This window comes from Triturus cristatus, chromosome 8, assembly GCF_964204655.1.
Source record: "Triturus cristatus chromosome 8, aTriCri1.1, whole genome shotgun sequence".
Lineage (NCBI taxonomy): Eukaryota > Metazoa > Chordata > Amphibia > Caudata > Salamandridae > Triturus > Triturus cristatus.
In genome coordinates this window covers 43,990,617-44,013,589 of record NC_140591.1, presented here as the reverse complement: position 1 = coordinate 44,013,589, position 22,973 = coordinate 43,990,617, and the positions used below count along the sequence as shown (strand labels likewise).

At 49.6% G+C, this 22,973-nt stretch overlaps 1 protein-coding gene across 5 annotated transcripts in view; it reads left to right on the top strand.

The window, feature by feature from the left end:
* The window catches only part of LOC146799971 (uncharacterized), a 104,098-nt gene that overhangs the window by 57,054 nt on the left and 24,071 nt on the right, over positions 1-22,973 (top strand). Inside the window, exon 5 of one of the 5 annotated variants that reach the window (XR_014967609.1) lies at positions 12,646-12,747. The exons of 3 other annotated variants lie outside the window; for them this stretch is intronic. The gene's annotated coding sequence lies outside the window, so the exon portion shown is untranslated. Of the gene's footprint in view, positions 1-12,645; positions 12,748-21,870; positions 22,031-22,973 lie in introns of those variants that run through there. One more of the 5 variants, XM_085620910.1, reaches the window with a different exon arrangement.

Below are 22,973 nucleotides of genomic sequence, written 5' to 3'. Positions count from 1 at the left end.
GAGTACACACATGCATAGTGCGGAAAAGTGAAAATGTCCACGAGTACATTGTCCACCAAGGATGCCACAAACGATGCAGGTGGAGACATTGCAGAGCATGCATGGCCAAAGTTGAAGGGATGTGTCACACACCGAGGAAATGTTGACACAGCTCAGCACAACAATTGGGAAACACCCTGCAGGGAAGATGTCAGGTGCCACAGAGGAAGGAACACACCATGGGACAATGTCACCATGCAGTAAGAGCTAACATGACCTAAGAATATATGCAGACACCTTGTGACGGCATGCAGATACCGGGGTCTACCCCATGAGCAGCACACTACAACATTTCCCAGACACCCAACACATCATCACCACCCCAACTCAGGGAGCAGCAGCACCAACAGCAATACCAGAAAAGCAATAGTGTGCAAACGAAAAACAAAAAGCCACATTCAGCATTCCAAAGTAAATTAGCTACAGTACACTATTCACCAAGCCCATAGGCCACGCCAGATGCGAAGTCCTGGGGGGGGGACACGTTGGGACGCGTCTCCCCTAGTTTGCCTCCACAGTTCACTGTTCCATATCATCCACAGAAAGGGGGGCATCATGTGGGGGGGAAGAACCAGGCACCGCAGGGACAGGAGGGGCACGGGTAGGTGTCGTGGGTGCAGGGACGAACGACTCCACCACAGGGGGTGGGGCAGCACCAAAGGAGTAGGTCAGTATGGCGCTGCACACGCCCGCAAGCACTTCCAGTATCTCCCCTGCACCCGAAGGAACCACAGGCCCCAAGGAGGGGGGGGGGGTCGGAGGGATGGGTTGCAGCGCAACTGGGGGAGGGTGTGGACAGGGGGGTGGACTCAACTACCCTGCCCGGGGAATCCCTCAAACGCTTGCGGGGTGGTGTCACACTGGGGCTGACGGACAGACTGGCCATGAAGGACTCTTTGTCCGACTGTTGGGCAGGAGAGCCAAGGGGAGTGGTGTTCGAGGTAGTGGGTCGTGAGGACTGCGGACTCCTACTGCGACAGCGTGGCTGCTGTTTGCCCCCCGACCCAGTGGCTGTGCCTTCTCCCCCCTGTGTGTGCGTGACAGGAGGTGTGCGCTTGGCCGTCCCTGGTGGTGTGCTGCCTGTGTCTGGTGGGGTGCGTGAATGGGGACGTCTGGGTGTGTATGGGACAGGCATGGGAGTGGGAAGTGCGGATGGTGCCAGGGTAGGGGGGGGGATGGAGCGCTGCCGGAGACCCACTGCTGCCGTTAGTGACGAGTCCATGGACCTCAGCAACATCCGTTGGTCAGACATCGCTGCTGACATGCCCTCCATGTACGACACCATCTGTGTCAGCAGTCTGGTGTGGACATGGAGGACATTAAGCAGCGTTGTCTGACCAACCTGCAACTGCCGCAGGATGTCCACAGACTCTGCATTGACGGCAGCAGGGGAGACAGGGGCAGGGGGTGCGGTGCCTGGCACGAAGGAGGCATGTTTGGTGTACCACAAACTCCCCTCAGAACCCAGAACCCCTTATCCGACTAGCTTAGTGTCCCATTCGTTAGCCAAGGTTGAGCTTGGCGGTCCCAATGTATAGACAACCCAGAACAAGCGACTTACAATATTCTCAGGAATGGTGGGAATCTGTAATACCTGTTCGTCATTATTCTCAGATCAGTCCACAACAGAATACACAAAGACACGGTGAAGTTGATAGAGTTCATTCAATGAACCTCGCGTCCTAAGATGCAGTACTGTGGCTAACATAAGCAGACAAATGGTTACGTTCAGAAGCATCAGCATTGTTACAATATCATAACCAATGAAAGGAGCAAGCATAAGAAAATGACAGTGGAAACAGCAACCTTCCTGTCGCCAGTAAACTAATAGTAGTATCATTAGACTAATAGAAGGTCTCTAGGCTTGAATGGGGGACCCCCCACCGTACAGATCAGCTCAGCGGAATCACATCACAGGATCAGCTAGTCTCTACTCCAGCGAAAGTGTTCCATCACAATGAAACTAAAACGTGCTGCAATGCAATATGAAAAGCACTCGTCTGCGTGCATGTAATGGCTAAATAGTGGGACGATCAACCTGCACACAACAACATGCACCGTCTAGTGACCCAGACTGTTTGTGTACACAATGTACAGTACAAGATCGCTGCTCACTGTGAAGGATGTCAAACAACAGACAGTTCTCATGTGAAGCAAACTCGATTAGGCATTTTTCAATTAAGAACACGCAACTACAGTGTCGCGTGCAAAAGCAGCAAAATTGGCAAGATGGCTTTCTAACAACTAACGCGGTGGTGCAAACTTAGCATTGTACATAGGGAGATAGTAATCCCCACTACACCCCCCCTTGCACGTACCACTAACCACTAGAGACGCTAATTTAAGAACGCAGAGTTCAAGTTTGATAGAACGGAACCAAGGGCATGAACTGGAAGTCCATAGAAGGTAAGCGAAAACAGTCAGAAAAGAAATTTCAATTATAAACGATGTTGCTGGGAAATTAACCATGTAAAAGGGGAAAAAATATAACATCGATGGATGCACCATGAAACGAGCAGGGCAAAAGTCAATCCATCAAGGTATAAGCACAATAAGTTGCAACAGCTTCCAAGAGGAAATCATTTGAACGTTCCGCAAAAGTATCTGCCATCCAGTTCAGCAGGGGGAAAGAACACACGTGTTCCTCAACAATCGGGGCATCCAGCACCATTTGTGGACAACAGGTGGGTACATCAAGATAACTTCTGGATAAGAATTCTTTTGCAGCCGTTCCGATATCCCAATTCCCTAGGACTCCATGTGCTGCAGCACAGGCCATAAACCTGACGCCAGAACAGTCCAACTCATGATCCACTAAGGGGCTCATCAGTCGATCATAATCCGGGGCAGGAGCCACCGAGTTAGACAGGCACAAATCCAGAGCCCATTCGAATGGACAATCTAGGCAATGAAAGACAGGTTGCACACAGGTAAAGAAGGGAAACCGGAAGGACAATCCATAGGCAATGCTTAAGGTCACCAGCGGCAGAGTGCCATAGAATTCAAGCATCTGTTTCCGAAGATGGAGCAGCCGGGGCATGCTGTCTTGTAACGCAAGTTGTGCAGCCATTGCGTAGTACGCAGATCAATAATAGCACCCCAGCTACGAGGGCGAGAAGCAAAGGGAGACCTCCGAAGACGCTTGAAGAAATCGAATGAATAAATGCGGGGATCACACCAAACATAGTTTGGAAGGAGGTCACGAGGCCGGAGCCCACAATTTAGAAAAAATCAGCCAGGCCACTTGTTGACGAGGCATGAAAGATAGTCTTAATCAGAGTCCCAAAATGTAGTGGGAGATCAGTGTTCAAAAGCACATGCACCTCTGTGCGCGTGTTAGCTACGTGAAGGACAAATGTTTCTCGGGATGAAGTCAACACGACTTGTTATTGAGACAATAGAGCCCTTATTCTGCTCATCTTGTTGAACTCTGCTTTCAAGGTTGGAATTGAAGGCCAGATGGATACATCAAGCCGGCCATGCGGGGGTGGGAAAAGGACGTTATTACAGAAAACCACTCGTAGTGATACAGTCACGATGTGAGGAATTCCCACCAGCATCCCACAGCAAGCTTCTCCATTAAATAGCACATAACTACCGTTAGCAAGCAGCGTACAAGACGGTGTCATAACTGGCACACGAATGCCTTTCAGAATACAAGCTAAATTATGAGCGTGTATGTTACAAGCACCATGCAATTGAATGTGCCTACACACTACAGAATGATCTGGAGTGGAAGTGCACCCTTCACCTTTTAAATACACCTCCTTGCCGTCTCTCATGCACCTGTTGTCGCCTAGCATGGACACAAGGGACCCGAGCAAGTGGGAGGGCGGTGATGGGAATGGAGGGTGCGGCGAGAGATGGAGTGCTGCTTTCAGCTCTGGGAGCAATCGCCGCCCCCTCTGGGAGCTCTGCCTCGGACCCGTCAGCATCATAGTCGGTGTTGGGAGTGGACAGCTCCTCTGCCTGACTCCCCTCGGCTTCCGTGCCACTTGCTGCGCCAGACTCCCCAGCACTGGTGGCCCCGGTGCTGGATCCCTCCCCCACGTCCGTGCCAGTGTCTCCCTCGGTTTCCACCGACGATGCTGTGGGCAAGGTGAAGAGACAGGAAATGATCAGACACCTGTATACATATGACACATGAGTCCAAACTACATAGGTCACAGTGTATAGCATGAACAGCAACATGAGTAACATCTACAATACTACAAACATATGTTGGCCCTGCACCACACAGTTGGTTGACCCACCATGCCACTGGGAAACAATGGGGAGCATGACGCAACTGCAAATTACTTGATGTCAACTTATACAGAGGAGCTGGTCTCTGGGGACAGTCGAGCACTGCATCACTGGCATGGCACAGTCACCTACACCGGCAACTGTCCCCTGATGCCACTTACACGGATAATGACACCTGACATGTAACTACCGGCGTTGCACGATGTGACTGCCATGTGTGTGTCATGTGTTCCCATGAGCTTGCTGTAGTTGTTCCGTCACATGCATCTGCAGTTGCTGCATCCAACATGTGTCTGCGTGTTGATGGGCATGGCACACTTACGCACACCAGGCCACATGTGCAATCAGACGTAACGTGTGTATGTATGCCTCGCACATGGACTTGGGGGACAAGGACATATCTGCGTAGTCTCAATGTATGTGTGATCAGTCTTGACATGTACCCCTTCATGGCAAGGTGTGTGGACTGTCCTATTTCAAGGACATGTGACCTGTGCCTCTAGTGTTCCGCAACCTGTCTGTATGATAATACATCCTTCTTCTGCACATATGTGGATGTCTGTCACTCCTGTAATGCGTCTGCCAGTTCACTTACACTGGCCCACAGCTAGTTTCATGGCATGTCATGTTGACCTTGAGCACCCACGTGTGTAGCTGACTCTTGGTAGGAGTATCACCTGGCTGGCATACGTGTCCTGGATGCATTGCACAGAACAGACTCTGTATGTAGCATATGTGTATTAGCTGTTGAACATGTGCTCAGTTCATTGACATTGGTGTAGTAATGTACTCAATCTTCGTCATTCCTTCCAAATTTCTGCAGGGCACCGCCTCTCCCCCGACCAATGCCAGACTTGGCTGCCATGAGGGAACGTGACTGTATACGCCGCTACCGCTTCTCCCAACCGTTGATTGACAACTTGACCGCAAGGCTGGCACCACACCTCCAACCGCTACACAGGTATCCTACTGCACTGACACCCAAGATGAAGGTGATGGCAGCCCTACATTTCTTTGCCACGGGTACGTTTCAGTTGACCATAGCTGATGTAGGTGGCATGTCCCAGACCATGTTCAGCCGTGTCCTGCATGATGTGTTAGAGGCCATGTTGGTACACCTGGATGAATTTATACATTTTCCAACTCGTGAGCAGTTGACACGTGTCAAGGGTGAGTTCTATGCCCTGGGAGGGATGCCCCATGTCATTGGGGCCATTGATGGGATACATGTAGCTTTGGTACCACCACAGGCACAGGAGGTAGACTTTCGTAACCGCAAACATTACCACTCCATCAATGCCCTTGTGGTATGTCTTGCTAACATGCTGATATCCCATGTCTGTGCCCGTTTTCCAGGATCAGCACACGATGCCTACATCATGAGGCGTAGCAGGGTGCCTGAAATGATGCTGCAGCTGCGCAACGAACGTGCATGTCTTGTTGGTGGGTATACTCTGTTAGTCCTGTATTATTCCGGTATCTTAATATCTTACTGCTTCTCCTGACCCACTTCTGTCCATGATGTTTCCATGTAGGGGACTCTGGCTATCCCAACATGCAATGGCTGATGACGCCTCTCCGCAACCCCAGAGCAGCCGCTGAACACCGGTACAACGCCACCCATGGGCAGACGAGGCGCATGATTGAGAGGACGTTTGGACTCCTGAAGAGCAGATTCCGGTGCCTCCACAAGACCGGCGGCGCACTCCCATATGACCCGGTGAAGGTCTGCAAAATCTTCCTTGTGTGCTGCATGCTGCACAACATGGCAGTGGAGAAGGCCGTGCCACTCATCCTGGATCCCGATGAGCAAGATCATCCACCCGTGGAAGATGAAGGGCTTGGGCACGGGGCAAGTGAGGATGAGGACATCCGGAGTCAGCTTATCCGCAACTTCTTCTCATGATGAGGAGTCCCTGTGTCTGAGTGTGCACGCTTAGTGCCTTGTGTTGCATGTGTTGCAATGTGTGTGTCGAGCTGACTGTGTGCTAAGTGACTTGGAGGTGTGTTCTGATGTGTCATTCAAGTGATGATGTCATTCCACAAACTGGTTGCGGGAACACAAAATTCATTAATAGCATGGTGAGAACATCATTCCTGTAGAGTACATGTGCATGTCTGCGGATTACTAGCTCTTCGCTGACTTGTTGTGTGTCTGTCCTCCCCAGGTTCCTGCGGCTGTCGTCTGCTCATGTCATCATTGCCCTCCTGCTATTCCTCATGAGTATTGCAACGTGTGCTGGATCAGAGTTACATGCACAGACATGGTGACAAGTCATTTTGGGTAAGGAGTGCAGCAAGGCGTTTTGTGGGTGGTACGTGTTTGTGATATGTGGGGACTGCTCCTGTGCATGTTGTGTTACCATGCATACATGTCGACTCACCATGGGCCACATGACGTGTTGCATGGCTCCCATGAATTGATAGTCACCCTTCCTGACAGTCATCTGTCATGGATTGTGGATTCTGATGAAGGCATCAATGTGTGTATAACGTCCCTCAGGAACATACGGGATGCTAATGGTGGACATGGTGTGGGACATCCCCATCACAGGCTCAATGGGGAATTGCAGCCTCTCCGTGTGCAGCAAGGGGTGTTAGGCTCAACCCCTTCACTTGTGTGCCAGCTGAGTAGGATTTACCACATCTGTGTATTGAAGGGGGTGTCCAGTGTAGGTCACACATGTTCAGCCAAATGACCTGTGAGATCTGTTCCAATGGATGCATTTCCATTAGTGTGAGGCTGAGTAATAAAGGTGTTGGTCACACTCCAAGGTGCCTCATCTCTGTCAATGCATGTCTCTTGCCACTTAGCATAAGGCATATCTGGCATACTTGTTGTAGATAATGCATAGGAGTCCATGTGTAGTTTAGCGACATGCATGCAGTTGCTCATGGATTAGGCTCCCTATTGGGCATGAAGTACATGGCCGTGTATGTTTTTTAGCAAAGTCGACCACACAATGGGCCATCAATAGCTGCTGAGGGTGTGTCTCTTGTGCGCAGGTCGGCCTTCAGTTTCCTGATCCGGTGTATTGGCACTTTGGTGATTGTGCATGCATTGTCTCTGGGTGTGCCATGTGACACTGGACACTCCTTACTTTACACATGCGCCTGTTGCAGTTGTCCTTCTGACATCCTAGTCCTTGTGTGCAAAATGGGGCATTTTGCAGGGAGATGGCGCCTGCTGCTGCGGGCCCTGCACAAGCACCCAGTGGCCAGACACACAAGATGGTGTGCATCATGTTTGGCTCGCTCACATATGTCATGCTAGTCCACAGCATCTGTACCTCATGCTGCAACGCCCTCTGCATTATGCACATGATCCACAGATAGATCCACTCCAAGTACAGACAGACCATCCCCCAGGTCCATGACAACATCCATGTCAAATACTGCCCTGCCGTCTACGGAGCTAGTACATCCATACTCCCAGGAAACTGGTCCACTTCCAGGGGGCATCTGCACACCTCAGCTTCAACACCCTGCGCCCCAGCCACCTAACTGTCCACCATAGGTAGCTGCAATGGATCACTGTCTGCTGCAGGATGACCTCCACACTCCCCACCCACACTCAGGAGGCAGTCCACAAACCCGACCCCACACCAACCTTGTACGTCTGTCATCCTAGATCCCGTTGGGCCATCTCCGTGCATCCAACCTTGCCCTGGCCACCGTTCTTCACATCCACCGTACTCCAGCATACAGGACATTGTTCTACCACCTGGCCACACATACCTGGGACTCCTTCCCCGGGTACCTCCGCATGAGCCATGACCTCTACGCCTTGATGATGATCTCCCAAATAGGTCTCTCCGCAAAGTTTAGCAAGCCCCCCTCAGCATCCAGAGGCCATCACAGGTGAGTGTTGTGCTCCATGCCTACATTGAATGATAACTTGTTACCCATGTATGTCCTGTACCAGACTCTGATCCCAGGGTATGGATGGCTGGAGTAGGTTCAACACTCAGGCATAGTTAGACATTTCCACACACATATGTCGTTGAATAATGCCAAATGACAGCAACATCTCATGTGCAGAAAAATAAGATTTTATTTTTGGTGGGGTGAGTCTTTTGGTAGATGTGCTAAGGTGCTCTACCGGGGGAATAGAATCCAAAGTTCACAGGGCGAGATGGCATTCTTGTCAGTTGGAGTCATCAGAGTCCAGACCACAGTGTTGGTCATCATTGGTCAGACTGTGACCAGCAAGTCCATGTGGCAGAGAATGTCATTGGGTGAGGTGGTGCTGTTGCGCCAGAGGGCCAGGTGCCAGGCCAGGTGACCTAGGAGATGGGGATGCTCCGCTGACTCTCACGGTTTTTTCCGTGGACGACCCACCTTCCTCCGGGGACCCTCAGATGCAGGCCTTGACGATGTTTGGGACGCTCCGTCAGATGAATCCTCCTCCACCTCCCTCCCTGTGTCTGGTGCTGGTCTACGCCTGGTGGTACAGGGAGGGTTTGCCAGGCTTTGGGCGATCTGACGGAGTGATTGGCTCACGTCCCTGTGCACCGCCAGGAGCTCAGCCAGTCTTGCCTCCATCCGTCCTTGGTGTTGTTGATGACTGGCATGATGCTCGACCTGCAGGTTCTTAATCTCATCGAGGGTCCCCTGCATCCCGGAAAGTCTGGACACGACCTGGTCGATGCCTCTGGTGTCACGCCGGTATGAGTCGAGGATGTTGCGTATGTGTGACATACCGGTGTCCTGAGCTGGCTGGTCAGGTTTGCGCCTCCGCCTGCCTCCACTCCCACCACCCCTGCCCACTTGAGCCTGGCCTGCCCTTGTGGGCACATTGGGTCTACGGAACCACTGAGGGATGGCATTTGCAGGGTTGCCTGCCTCCTCCTGGGTGCCCGTGGAACCTTGTCCCTCCTGGTCAGACTGGCTCTGTTGTTCAGTGTGAGCAGGGCTCCTGGGTGTGTCCTGAGATGTGGCAGGAATGGGGGTGGTGGTTGGCACAGATGTACCTGACGCAGGTGCTGCAGGGACTTGGGCACCAGAGGGGCCAGGTTGGTCGGGGTCATCCACGAAGTGGTGAGAGTCGTCGCTGCCGGTGGGATCATCTTCATGTGTAGCCTGGGATTGTGAGTCTTCCCCCCCCCCAGTGTTGGGGGGAGATCGACGACGTGGCCCTGTGTGTGAGAGAGAGACAATGTTAATGGTGTTTCATGCCACATCTATGTTTCATACATATTCAAGTTGGCACAGTTCCTCCAGGGGGGGTGTGACCGGGCGTGCTGTTGTGTGTAGTGTGAGTTGTCATTGGGTCTCCCAGGTGATGTGTCTGTCCCCTCATGGTGCATGCTGGAATGACAGTGAGTGTGAGTTCCTGTGCTACATACCTGTGCTTGTGGAGGAGGGCCTTGTGCTGCATACAGCAGGGCCCGGTGTCAGCTACCTTGTCAGTAGTTTGCCAGTCCCTGTGTATTGTGCATGAGTATGTACCCATGCCATATGGGCTGAGGGCATTTGTGTCTGCGTCTCATTTCCACAACGTGTTGTGTGGGGCCCAGCCTCCCGGACATCCAGTCTTGTGTTTGTGGTTGTTGTAGGCTTGGACATGGCCTTGCCTTGATTTGTGAAGGGTGCATGGAGACGTTAGTGGCATGAGCGTGGTTTTTGAGTGTTGTTGTGTGCGGTGGGTGCTTGGGGGAAGTTGCGTGCATTTGGTGTATATGTGGTGTGGCCCCATTGCCCCCATGTTACGTAAGCTGTTTGTGTACTCACCAGGCTCTGCGACTCCTTCGACTCCGTGTACTCCCACCGGCGGTAGCAGGGCCATCACCTTCTCCTCCCAGGGATGGTAGTGTACAGGTCTGCGGGACGGCCCACCTCCAGTGATGTTGGTCTGGGCATGTTCTTCATTCATTTTCCTCTTGACTGCCCGGCGCAGATCGTACCACCTGGCTTGGCATTCATGCCTGGTCCTTCGGACGGGCGCAACAGCATTCACCTTGTCGACAATCCTCTGCCACATGGCAGATTTTTCAGCTATGCTGGTCTGTCTGACCAATGTTCCAAACAGCTGTGGCTCGACTCTGATGACTTCGTTGACAAGGAGCTCCAGCTCCGCCGTAGTGAACTTTGGATTCTTGTCTGTGGGCATGGTGTGGGGTGTGGATGGTTGCGGGTGTGTGGTTGTGAATGTGAGTGTCAAGAGGGGGATGTTTATGGAGGAGGTTGTGTGAAGGTGTGTGAGTGAAGGTGTAGTGGAGGTATGTGGAGTAGTTTCTCTGGGGAGTTTTTTGTCAGTGGGGTCTGGCAGCAGTGGGTCTGTTGCAATGGTTCATGGGTTGTGTGTGTGGGCCCTTTTTATTGGTCCATTTTTGGGTGTGGCTCTGTTTGAATTTTGGTGGGTGTGTTATAAGTGGTGGTTGTGATTTGGGGCCTCTGTTTGCCTGTTTGGATGTGGCAGGTCAGTCATTGAGATGTATTTTGTCGTGTAGACGTGTTTTGTGTTGTTGTGCGAGTCGAATTGACCCTCCTTGTGCTGTTTTACAGTGTCCTGGTTCTGTATGAATCTTTTTCGCGTAGGTACGATCCGTACATATGCGATGCTGGGTGAGGGTGCTGGGGTACGGGGTTGGTGTGCGGCGCGTACATGCAGTGGGGGTTCGATGCGTACATGCGGTGGGGGGGCTGGGGGTACAGTGCGTACATGCGGTGGGGGTACGGTGCGTACCCGTGCGGCCCTGGGGAACGGCGCGTACATGCGGAGGTATGGCGCGTACATGTGGGGGTGCTGCACGTACATGGGAGGGCGGCACGTGCAGTTGCGGGGCTGGGGTACAGTGCGGACAGGGTGCTGTACGGTGCTGACATATTTGGGGTTGGGGGGCTGTACTGCTCGTATACGGGCATGGGTTTACCCGTGTACATGTGTGCTACTGCGTTAGCTCCGTACGGGTCATTTTCCGTGCGTTTGTGTATTCGGACGGACGGTCGGGATCGTACTTGCGCGTTCGGACTGTTGTTTACGATTTACACGTGAAAATGTCTGGCTCACTCTCGTACACTTCTCCCGACGATATTCGGACGTAGACACTTTCCGACGCTCTCTCGTAGACTTTTCCCGACTCTATTCGTAGATATTTTTCACGTACGAATCGTACTTGGCCGTTTTTAAGGTACTTGTACGACTCGTACGTAAAAAAATACGGATACGAGTCGTATGGTAAATTTTTTTAACGGATCAGAATCGGCACCTATATGTTACAGGAGTGTGTTCATAATGTGCCTTAGCGCACATGTGTAGCACCAACAAGCAGTAACCTATGTACCATTGTGGTTGCCTGCCCACACTACTGCGCCACTGTTGCTAGTCCTCAATTAAAATCACCAACTCTGTATGCTACCATGATTTGTTGCAATCAATGCGTTAGTACCTAACGTACATGCTGTTACCAGACATAGAGGAAATCAATGCACAGTTGTTTCAATATCCTAATAGAGTGATTTCGCAAAAGAAAAGAACATAAGAAAATGCGCCAATAAGACATATATTATCTAATTAACATCTTATAACAACATACTAAGGGGGCTGCCATTAATAAACAAATAAAATAATCATTGCTTGACTGTGTGTGGGACGATGCAGCCTAAGCTTCACAGTAAGGTGGCTCGCCAGGGTGGGACTTGGGCTCATGGAGCTGCTGAGGGTCAATGTTGTGGATATTTGGGCAGCGAGGAGTAAGAGACCCTCTACATCGGTCTGCATCTATGCCGTGGTGCCTAATAGATTGTTATTTTTATCCACTAATACCATATCCCCCCATGACCCGCGACCTCTAGCATGTGAGTTATGTATCAGCCGGTCGGGCATCGTTGTCTGCCCCGCTTTCCTCATTATTGAAGGCTGAGAGTATAGTGTCCCAGTGTTGTTCAATGGGATATTTGCTTAGCCCCGCCGTTTCCTCCCTGTGCAATGTTGTACTTTACGCCTGTGCCCAGATCGTGAGTGATCTTTTCCAGCTGATCGTCTCGGGGGGGGGGGGGTCTGCATGTTTCCATCATTTTGTAATTAAGCGCTTTGCAACTATCAATCCCAAGTCTCTAAACCGTGATGTGACTTTGTTTTTCTTGGTCCTTACATAAACCCCCAGTATACAAACCTCCCATGTGGGCGGCGAAGATGTGTCAGTGCAAAGCGCTAGGGCTGTGGTGACTTCTCGCCAATAGCTTTGGGGAGGGATACAGGACCATAACATAGGTAGCAGGTCCATATCGAGCCGCCAACAGCGTGGGCATTCAGAAGTGGCAATCTTGAAATATCTGTTAATTTTGTCGGGGGAAAGGTACGCCCTCTGTAAGATGTAAGTTTATATTAACTTGAATTTAGAACTTCTCTGTATATAGGTGGAACCAGCCAGGATGGTGTCCCATTCCCTGTCAGTCCAGGGTTGACTTCGGTCTGCTTCCCAGCGGACGCAGAGGATCAGCATTGGTTTCATCATGTGTGTAAGTAAGACCGTCACCGGCCAATGTACTATATGTGATCCCACCCCCATGACTTGTAAATACTGTATTAATAGATGCATCGGTGGCTCTGTCGTTAAATCTCCCCAAAAAGCCGATAGAGCTCTCGTTAGGGAGGTGTGCAATAGGAATTGCCCTACAGGCAAGTCAGTGTCGTCCACCAATGTCTCAAATGTTAATAGTTTACCATCCCTGTAGAGGTCGCCCAGAGTGTCCACACCTGCCGTGTGCCAATGTGTGAGATTCTCTTCAGAAGGGCCCGTCTTTCCCCTTGGTGTCCCCAAAAGTGGCAATATCGGGGCATATGGGAGTACTGCACGGATGAGATACAAGCTCCTCTTGTAGCATTTATACGCTAATCCCAAATGTAATTGGGATGGACGTGGGGGCTTGGCCACTGTATGAAATAAGTGATAGATTTTGAGTATGAGTCCATGGCTGCTGCAAGGTTTCCGTGTCTTCCAGGCTATTGCCGCTTAGCCACTTTGTTACCCATTGTAGCTGGGCTGCTATATAATACAGTTCCATATTAGGAACAGCCAACCCTCCCTGACTGGTAGGGGCATATAATTTCCATAATGCGACTTGGGGCCTGCCCTTGTTCCATATATAGTCTCGGGAAAAATGCTCCAGTTCACGGAAGACTTTGGTTGGGACGTAGACCGGGAGATTCGAGAAGTAATACATTAGCTTGGGAATGACTATCATCTTCAGCAAGGTAACACGGCTCATAACATTCAATGGGAGCGATTTCCAAAAATGCACTTGGGCCCTTACCGCTGAAATCGCCCTCATTAATTTGCCTTCCAGCAAGTCATCAGGTGTCCGATATATAAATACCCCAAGATAGCGAAAGGTGGTGGGGTACCACGCAAGTAGTGAGCCATTAATGAGCACATCTATTTCCGCCGTGTGCACATTAATGGGATAAACTCCTGACCTGGCCCAGTTAACCCGGAGGCCCGACATCTCTTCAAAAGCCCTCAGCACATCTGCTAGAGACGTGGAGATGTCAGTGATGTCATGTACATACAACAATAAGTCATCAGCATATATGGACACAGTATGTGTCCCATCCCCCAGCTGTATGCCCCACACCTCACATCTGCCGCGAAGTAACATCGCCAGTGGTTCCATGGCAAGGGAAAAGAGTAGCGGAGACAACGGGCAACCTTGGCGTGTCCCCTGCCTCACTCTAATAGGATCTGATATGAGCCTGCCGGTACGAACCCGGACAGTAGGGTGTTGATACAGCAGTTGGACCATACTTAAATAATGATCACCAAGCTCATATTGGTTCAGCACTGCCGCCAGATAAGGCCATTCCAAAGAGTCAAAGGCCTTCACCAGATCCAGCACCAGGCAGCCAGAACGAGGCCATCTATGCATCGTGTACTGCTGTATCCGAAAAACCTGCGGAGGTTGAGTGAGGTATTCCTGGTGGGAACAAAACCGTTCTGATCTGGGTGTACTAATGTAAGTGTGTCTCCTGTAAAAGCGCTATTTGGACAGGATGACGTTTCATATATAAATATATAAGATATCGGCGCGACGGACTATGGATGCCCCTCACATTCCAGGTCCCAATCTTGATTGGTGCCATATCTTTTGAAAGCTAGCAGCTCAGGTGATCTGGCCAGGCCAATTGGTGGGGGGAGTCCGTGCCGCGCGCATGTGGGCAACTCTAGAGTGCGTCCCTTTGTGTATGGCAGGGTCACAATAGTCCCATCTCAGTGCGTGAAGTATGGCATGTTGAACAAAAAATAATTTGCAGCAATGAAAATTAAAATAAACTTATCACACAGGCTGATGTGCAACAGGCAATCGCCCAAACTTGAAATGAATATCAAAAGGGCAAATGTGCAACAGGCATTCGTCCAAACCATATGCAGAATCATCGTACACTCTAAGTCAGGAGGGGTGTGCTGCGCACTACTATCTGTGTGTGTCTAGGGGAGAAGAGTCTCCCCGGGGGGGGGGGGGGGGGCTATTGGCCAGTCATGGATTTTTCAGCGCTGTGCTCACCAGAAATAACTTTTGGCCTCCTCCCATGAAAAACAGGGGCACTATGTCATATTAGAAATACTGCTTCGCTGAATAGTGGGGAAATTGCAGTCATAATTGGCAACTTTAGAGTGGAACACACAATATTATGTGTTCGAGGCATATGAACTGCAGATTACACACTATGCATAGATCGCCATCTGGTGTTGGGCCCGGATGTTTGCACTTGTTTTTGTCCTGAAAAGTCTTTGGAAGTCATGAGATAGGTGACTCCTCCTTTGGATCATAGTGCGCATGGGCATCGGCTCCATCCTCAGATTGTTTTTTTCCGCCATCGGGCTCGGATGTGTTTCTCCCGCTCCAGTTTGGAACCGTTACAGTTTTTTCTTTTGACGCCCAATCCTTCCCTTTTCAACGGTATTGTCTCGATCGCGTTTTCCCAATCCGCGCGACTCTCAACAACTTCGTAGTCTTCGATTCCGGTCGTCGACGAAGGCCTTCGGGCCTACCTGGAACTTATCATTTGGCTCATGGAAAAGACCCCATTCAAAAAGTGTCCTCGATGTGGGTCGAAGTTTCCCCACACTGATCTGCATGAGGTGTGCAACCTCTGCCTCTCACCGGAGCACGAGGCCAGAGACTGTCCAGCTTGCGCCTCTTTCAGCTCCAAGAAGACGATTCGGGACAGACGAGCTAGAACATGGGTACTCACAAACTTTCTCTCGGGGGCCAAATTTACAGTGTGGTTTGTGGCCGAGGGCCGCACCGTGGGGGCGGGGCTAGAGCAAAAAAAACCTGTGACCATGAGTGGAACACAGGCCCTTGTAGCGGACGCCTTTGTCCACTGAGCCACCGGACCCGGCATACACATATATATCTCTCTCTCTCTCTCTGTCTGTCTGTCTCTGTCTGTCTCGGTCTGTCTCTGTCTCTCTCTGTCTGTCTCCCTCCCTCTCTCTATCTCTCCCTCTGTCTGTCTCCCTCCCTCTGCCTTCCTCCCTCCCTCCCTCTGCCTTCCTCCCTCCCTCCCTCTGTCTCCCTCCCTCCCTCTGTCTCCCTCCCTCCCTCTGTCTCCCTCCCTCCCTCTGTCTCCCTCCCTCCCTCTGTCTCCCTCCCTCCCTCTGTCTCCCTCCCTCCCTCTGTCTCCCTCTGCCTGTCGCCCTCCTCTCTCTGCCTGTTGCCCTCCTCTCTCTGCCTGTCTCCCTCCTCTCTCTGCCTGTCTCCCTCCCTCTCTGTCTCCCTCCCTCTCTGTCTCCCTCCCTCTCTGTCTCCCTCCCTCTCTGTCTCCCTCCCTCTCTGTCTCCCTCCCTCTCTGTCTCCCTCTCTCTCTGTCTCCCTCCCTCTGTCTCCCTCTCTCTCTGTCTCCCTCTCTCTCTGTCTCCCTCTCTCTCTGTCTCCCTCTCTCTCTGTCTCCCTCCCTCTCTGTCTCCCTCCCTCTCTGTCTCCCTCCCTCTCTGTCTCCCTCCCTCTCTGTCTCCCTCCCTCTCTGTCTCCCTCCCTCTCTGTCTCCCTCCCTCTGTCTCCCTCTCTCTATCCCCCCTCTCTCACTGTCTCCCTCTCTATCTCCCTCCCACTGTCTGTCTGCCTCCCTCCCTCTGTCTGTCTCCCTCTCCCTCCCTCTGTCTCCCTCTCCCTCCCTCTGTCTCCCCCTCCCTCCCTCTGTCTCCCCCTGAATCCCTCCCTCTTTCTCCCTCTGTCTCCCTCTCTCTGTCTCCCTCTCTCTGTCTCCCTCTCTCTGTCTCCCTCTCTCTGTCTCCCTCTCTCTGTCTCCCTCTCTCTGTCTCCCTCTCTCTGTCTCCCTCTCTCTGTCTCCCTCCCTCTGTCTCCCTCTCTGTCTCCCTCCCTCTGTCTCCCTCCCTCTGCCTCCCTCCCTCTGCCTCCCTCTCTCTCTCTGTGTCTCTCCCTGTCTGTCTCCCTCCCTCTCCCTCCCTCTCCCTCCCTCCCTCTCCCTCCCTCTCCCTTCCTCCGTTACCCTCCGTTACCCTCCGTCACCCTCCGTCACCCTCCCTCTCTCTCCCTCTCCCTCCCTCTCCCTCTCCCTCCCTCACCCTCCCTCTCGCTCCCTCTCCCTCTGACTCTATCTGTCTGTCTGTCCCTGTCTCTGTCTGTCTGTCTGTCCCTGTTTGTCCCTGTCTCTGTCTGTCTGTCCCTGTCTCCTTTTCGATCTGTCTGTCTCTGTCTGCCCCGTCCCTGTGTCTGTCTGTCTCTATCTCTGTCTGTTTCTGCCTCTATCTGTCTCTGTTTGTCTGTCCCTGTCTCTGCCTCTATCTAGCTCTGTCTGCATCTGTCTCCCTCCCTCTGTCTCCCTTTCCGTCTCTGTCTGTCTGCCTCTATCTGTCTGCCCGTCCCTGCCTCTATCTGTCGCTGTCTGTCTCTGCCTCTATATGTCCCTGCCTCTATCTTTGTCTCTCTCTCTCTCTCTGTCTCTCGCTCTTTCTCTATCGCTGTCTGTCTCTGTATCTACCTCTATCCGTCTCTGCCTCCATCTGTCTCTGTCAGTGTGTCCCAGTCTCTGCCTCTATCTAGCTCTGTCTGCCCCTGTCTCTATCTGGCTCTGGCTCTATCTGTTTCTGTCTCTATCTGTCAGTCTGTCCCTGTCTGTCTCTGTCTCTATCTCTATCTGTCTGTCTGTTTCTATCTCTCTCTCTATCTGTTTCTGTCTCTCCCTACTGCCCTCTGTCACCTCACCCAACTCTCACACCCTGCTGTCCTCTGTCATTCTTTGTCACCCCCCCCTCTTCCCCCCGCTTGTGTGGCAGCTGAGGCAGCTTCCCTTTCCAAACACACACACAGCCCCGCCCGAGTACTTCACAGGTCTTTAAGAGACCATTTGCATGATAATGAGGCTTTGTTGTGTTTCACCTCTTCTTAGCGCCCCTGCAGCTCCACTCGGACTATCACTTGAATCGCCCGGCCCCCACAGAGCAGAGTCTGTGTTTGCTGACATTGTAAAAAAAAAAAAAAACACCGGTACGATGTCTGAAAGGTCTGCGGGCCGCCAAAAAAGGCTTGCCGGGCCGCTGGCGGCCCGCGTGCCGTACTATGAGTACCCGTGAGCTAGAAGAACCATGGCTCGCTCGTCGTCTTCGATGTGCCAGAGCAGGGGCGGGTCGAAGAAGGCCTCGTCCACGCCTCCGAAGCCGATGACTCAGACGTTGAGGACATCACTCCAGCACAGAGGGTCGTGAATACAGACATGACCCCGACCCCACCCCCCCTCGACACCATCTAAAAAGGCTTCGATCACACCTTCACCTTCGGGCCCAGGTGCACACCGAGAGACTGCTTCCCATGCCCCGCCTCCGGGCCCAGTAAAGAAGCCTACTAAGCCTTCAGGTGACTCGGGCTCGAGTCAGCCTACCCTCGTTGTTGAAAAACATCCACAGGCACAATAAAAGAAGCCGTCCTCTTCCTCATCCACGCCGACCGCTGCTTCGACATCCAAGCACTTGGCGCCGAAGACTGGCACTGGCTCCTCGATGCCGACCAAAAAACTACCACCAAAGGGCCCGACTCCCATGCTTCGAAGACGAAAAAGACCTCGGAACTGAGGAAACAGGTTCCATTGGCCAAAGACACTGCAAAACCGCATGGTTCCAAACCCAGAACTGCTACAGAGTCGGCGCAAAAAAGCCTGCGGAACCAAAACCATCGGCACCGAAGGATCTGCCTCCCACAGAAGAACTGTTTCGACCAGATCCTGCCCAAAAACCTCTTGTAAAGGCTCCGAAGACTGGTCGCTTGATGCTTAGCTTCAAGAAGCGACCAATAGATACGCCTGCACCGGCTCCACCACCTAAAAAGAGAGATATTGCTACCTCTCCATTAAGGATCCCTTCTCCTCCTCTTCCTCTTCCTCCTCCTTCCCCACCACACCGCTCTCCTACACCATCCCCTACTCCAGTAGATGATGATGATAACACCTTGGATGATGCAGGGGGAGGTGCGGACGATCAACCACTAGGGGACCCTAGTCCTACTGGCTCCCCAGACCCCTGGGATGATTATAGCATCCCAGACGTCCCTTACATCCCTCAAGAGGACATCTATCCCTCCAGACCTTCCCCCCCCCTCCCTCGGCTTTAACCAGCTCCTCCACAGAGCTGCCCAGTACCATGGGGTTGACCTACACAGAGACTCCGTGGAGGAGGATTTTCTCATGGACACTTTTGACACCACACAAGTCCACCTCAATTTTACCCATGCTTAAGGGGGTCATTAGCTCGTGTGGATTAATATTTACCAATACAGTATATAATACATAATAATAATCCAAAAAAGAAAGGGTTAAGAGTGATGTCAGAAGAAAAGGCACAGCCATACACATTAGATCTTTTGTAAAGAATGTTTATCTTTCATATAGCAAAAAAAGTTTTATAAGAAGTGGACGTAAATTCACAATACAGATTGACAATATTCATACGATTTACAAATAGTGTCCCAGTGAAAAAAATAAACCTAAACAGACAAATGACATAAAGTGCAACATACAAAAAAGGTTTCCATTTTTCTTTACAAAGGCAATCGTAAACAATTAATAAATCCAATTAACAACACTCAAGCATTCTGAGTGTCGATAGAATGATTTGCCTTTCACGTCAACGGCGTTTCGACCCTATTCCAATTAAAGGGTCTCGTCAGGACAGTCTAATATAGGGACACCTAAAAAAGGGGATAAGGAAAATGTTTGTCAAAAAAAGGGTCCTTAGTCTCAGAAGAGGGGATTTCTTAGAGGAGCATTGGTATTAAGTCTATCTACCTGGTCGTCTAGGAAGGAATCTAACGTTTCAGTGTTCAGTGACACCGTGCTCAATGTGAAAATAAAATACTCACAGGTACCCAGCCGGGTGCTGCGTGAGAACAAGGAGAAACCGTTAATGTCAAACCCATTATCCAATAATAATTTTCAAGATAGTCATGTTTTTTACTTACCCCTGTGAGAAAAGACACAGCAGGAATGTATACAGGTGATCCAGGATTTACTTGAGACCAGATCAAAACCTCATCGGGTTCCCACTTCCTTTATTATTACACTCTTACAAATTGCACTGACACATAACTATTTTATGTCAGAGGGCAAATATTACCAACAATGCTCCGGGACCAGTATGGGTGCAATTTTTGCACCGAATCTGGAAAATATTTTTATGGACAACCTAGAGCACAAATTTGTCCTTAATGACGACAATGTATACCACTCCAAAATTACCTGTTGGAAAAGGTATATTGACAACATTTTTTTGATTTGGTCTGACACTATTCCTGAGTTTAATAATTTTGTTCTTTATTTAAATTCAGTTCAACCACACTTGAAGTTCACATCCACCATACATGATTCGTGCATTGCTTTTTTAGATCTAAACATCTCACATGATGATGGGAAACTGTATACTTCATTGCACAGGAAACCAACCGAGCGTAATACGTTACTTGCTTATAACAGTCATCATTCTCGTGCCCTTAGAGATGGATTACCTCATGGACAATTTTTGCGAATACGTCGCAATTGTACCAAAAAAGATGACTATATGAGAGAGGCATACATTCTGAGAGACAAATTGTTATCTAGGGGTTACCCCAAAAAATTAGTGAAGAACTCTCTGAAAAGAGCTTGGTTTTGCCCAAGAGAGACACTACTCATTCCCAAAGTGAAAACTAAGGTAGACAAACTAATCTGTGTTACCACGTTTGGTATACATACGAATGCAATTCGGAAATTGGTCACAAAAAATTGGCACATTATTCAAAACATAGACTCTAGTATTGATGCACCGATGTTTGCCTTCAAAAGAGGCAAAAATATTAAGGATCATCTCGTCAGATCATCAATGGAGAGTCCATCCCAAAGTACGAGATCATTGGAATCAACCTGGGGTCTACCAGATGTAAAAGGCCACTATAAGTGTGGCAACTGTGTCGCCTGTGAATTTACAGCTAATACCAAAAAATTCTCTCATGGAAAAGTCGATCAGCAACTAGACTTTTTTGCCAATTGCAATACTAAAAATGTGGTATACTGTATATTGTGTCCTTGTGGGCTACCGTATATTGGACAAACCCAACAAATTGTTAAAGCACGCATAGGGCAACATCGCAGTAGGATTAGGAATTCTGTCCTTAATGCCCCGCTTGTTAATCACTTTTTAGAGAAGGGCCATACGGCAAATGACATCCGCTGGCAAGTAATAGACGTAATACTAGGTTTTGCATAACCTGTAGGGTAAGAGATCTATTGACACATGGGTTCTATAGATATGCAAAAAGCGAATATTTTGTAAAAAGGTACAATAATATAATCGTTGTATATCGAAGAGTTAACCATTGTTGGAGGCACACATCTTCTTCGATGGGAAATTTGAAATAAGCCTTCTTGTATTAAATGTCATGCGTTATTTTATTTTTATTTTTTTAATTCAAAATGCTTAAAATGGCTAGTAACATATTCTCACGACATTCAATGGAGTTTTGGTGTTGGGCTTTTCAAAAGATTTGTAGTTGTTCACTGTAAGTTGTCCACAGGAACGATTTAATAGATACCGATATGTGTTATAATTGGTGAACGAACGAGAAACCTGATATTGTTAACAATTGTATTTTCCTGTGTTCTAAATTTATTGGACAAGAAATCATGCTTGTTGACCTAAGCCCCACAAGTCCCACGACATAATACATCTGGTCACCCAGTAATGTAGGGCGAAGTGCTGTTCTTACCTCATTTAATGGTTCTAAACACGATTCGTTTACAACTTTATTGACAACCTTTGAAAAGACGTCTTTTACTCGGACCGATAGCAGACGCAGGTTACTAAGCAACGTGACGCGCCTTCCCTCGCAGGCTTATTATCGTTGGAGACTTCGGATTGGCCATTCGCCAGCGAATCACGTTTAAATATCACTCTATCCCTACCAATCGATGTGATCGTACCTAGCAGAGAGAACTCTGTTCGCCTGCTGCAGCACTTCACGGGATATTCATATACCCGGAAGCAAGGAAGAGAGGTAGGAAGAGCGTTGTCGTTTTCAGTATAGGTTACCTCTGCAAATAATAGGTTATTTTCCAACCCCAGAAGTCGACTGCATCTCCTTTTTTATCTTTGTTAGAGTTGATTGAACTCTTGGATACGAAGCGACAGCTATTCAGCAGTTCGCGTTTGCAGCCTTCGTGGGTGATGGATGCTATTAGACCCTCACGCTGAGCACATTCAACAATAGACATACAAATAGTGGGCTACTGCCTCTTCGTGAGTCTTTTCTCCCAGGGGTAAGTAAAAAACATGACTATCTTGAAAATTATTATTGGATAATGGGTTTGACATTAACGGTTTCTCCTTGTTCTCACGCAGCACCCGGCTGGGTACCTGTGAGTATTTTATTTTCACATTGAGCACGGTGTCACTGAACACTGAAACGTTAGATTCCTTCCTAGACGACCAGGTAGATAGACTTAATACCAATGCTCCTCTAAGAAATCCCCTCTTCTGAGACTAAGGACCCTTTTTTTGACAAACATTTTCCTTATCCCCTTTTTTAGGTGTCCCTATATTAGACTGTCCTGACGAGACCCTTTAATTGGAATAGGGTCGAAACGCCGTTGACGTGAAAGGCAAATCATTCTATCGACACTCAGAATGCTTGAGTGTTGTTAATTGGATTTATTAATTGTTTATGATTGCCTTTGTAAAGAAAAATGGAAACCTTTTTTGTATGTTGCACTTTATGTCATTTGTCTGTTTAGGTTTATTTTTTTCACTGGGACACTATTTGTAAATCGTATGAATATTGTCAATCTGTATTGTGAATTTACGTCCACTTCTTATAAAACTTTTTTTGCTATATGAAAGATAAACATTCTTTACAAAAGATCTAATGTGTATGGCTGTGCCTTTTCTTCTGACATCACTCTTAACCCTTTCTTTTTTGGATTATTATTATGTATTATATACTGTATTGGTAAATATTAATCCACACGAGCTATTGTTTCCTCACAACACATAATACCCAGGCTCCTTGTGGGTAGGGTTTCCTTGTTTCTCAATCAATAAGGGGGTCATTAAGCATGCACCAGAGGTCTTTAAAGACCCAGTCAGGGCTCGAGTCATCAGCCCTAGGATAAAAAAAAAAGTATAAGGCTGTCCCTACTGATCCAGCCTACATTAAAGACCCCGCACCACTAGACTCCCTTGTAGTCTCCAATGTGTGAAAAA